Genomic DNA, 2,030 nt, shown 5'->3' on the forward strand with positions numbered 1-2,030 from the left:
TCGACCTTTCCCGCAATTGGTAAACGGTCCATTTTAACACGGGTAATGTATCACGGAGCAAGTGCCGTCCGCACTGGCGGAATGTTACGTGATACCACGTACTTACACGTTTGTGACTATTACAGCGCCATCTGTCACAAAGCGAAAAAAGTGGTCCAACTAAAACATTCATATTTCTTTACGTACTACACGAATATGTAATAAAAATGGGGGTTCCTATTTTAAAAAACGCAGTTGATATCCGTTTGACCTATGGCAGCGCCATCTAGCGGGCCAACCATAGCGCCATATGGTTTCCTCTTTCAAGCTAGACGAGTTTCGTTCTTTGTAGTTTTTTCGTTTGATGCTTATTTCGCGAGATATTTGGCCCGGTCACTATCAATGGACCACCCTGGATATCCTACCATACTCGACAGCAATGCGCTCTGGTCGCCGTTCTACCTGTCACATAGAACTGTAACTGTACAATCGTTTACATACCTGCCAACTGTGTCTACGTGTACATAGTTACATTACCAGATGCCAAGTTCGTTTTGTTTGCCGATGATACAAACACTGCAATAAGTATGATCATACAATTTAAGCTTTCACGGCCGGTATTGTCTTCACTTAAAACTTCCGGGCTGATATGCCGTGGTCGAAGTATAAAACTCTCTCCTGACGTTTCGTCTCCGACTGCGGGAGACATCCTCGGAGGTAAAGCGGAAGTTTTAAGTGAAGATTGTAATAAGTAGCTAATCAAGTGTAGTCTCAGAAAGTTCGGCTAATAAAATATTTGTGGACATTAATCACTGATTCCTGGCCAATTTTTTGTCACTAAACTTTGAAAAAACACACTATATGCAGTTCAGGACTTGTGAGGGGCGTCCCACGAGTATATGCCTAACATACGATGACAAGCAGATAGAAGAAGTGGGCAGTGTTAAATTCTTGGGATTACAGCTTGATAATAAATTCAAGTAGGAGGACCACACCACAGAACTGCTGAATTGTCTTAACAAATCTCTATTTGCAATGCGAATTGTGTCAGACATAGGGGATATAAAAATGAAAAAGCTGGCATACTATGCTTACTTTCATTCCATAATGTCATAAAGGGTTATTTTTTGGCGTAATTCATCAAGCCAAGCCAATGTTTTCCGGTCACAAAACCGTGCAGTAAGAGTTATATATGGTGTGAAATCAAGAACATCCTGCAGAAGCCTGTTTAGGGAACAAGGGATACTAACTACTGCTTCCTAATATATTTATTCCTTAATGAAATTTGTCATTAAAAATATATCACTTTTTCAAACGAACAGCTCAATTCATGGAATCAATACTAGAAATAAGAGTAATCTTCACAAGGAATTAAAGTCACTTACTCTAGTACAAAAAGGTGTGCATTATTCAGGAAGACACATTTTCAATAACTTGCGAGCAACCATAACGAGCTTAACATCCAATGATATTCAGTTTAAGAGAAGCCTAAAGGATTTATTGATGGGCAACTCCTTCTAGTCCACTGATGAATTTCTCAGTAGAAGCAACTGATACACTGAAGTACAGTATAACTTCTGCACAATATCAGTGCAGTAATGTGTTCATTGTAAATAAGTATTGTAGTAGTTGTATTACATGTTTACTAACGTATAAATAAAAAACTTTTTTTATTTTAAATTCAGTGCATTAGTATTTGTAAAATAATTGTTTCATATAGTGTTCATTAAAAAAATGACGATCATTCCACTTGGGTTCTGTGGAATGGTACATTAGCTTATTTGTTCGAGTTGTAAATATTTGTCATGTATTATTGTTTTTCTGACATGTTCTACATCCTGGAGGACTTCCTCACTACGGATCAATTGGAATGGAAGTACATCTAATCTAATCTATCGGGGTGTTTCACTTTTTTACTCAGGTAGTGCATAATCAGCTACGTGCCGCTTTTAAAGAAACAGACCACTATTTAGATACCTGACGACATTTAGAAATGGAATGTAGCAAGAAATCATTTGTGGAACTACACATAAAAGGATTTCCTACATCCC

This window comes from Schistocerca piceifrons, chromosome 7, assembly GCF_021461385.2.
Source record: "Schistocerca piceifrons isolate TAMUIC-IGC-003096 chromosome 7, iqSchPice1.1, whole genome shotgun sequence".
NCBI lineage: Eukaryota > Metazoa > Arthropoda > Insecta > Orthoptera > Acrididae > Schistocerca > Schistocerca piceifrons.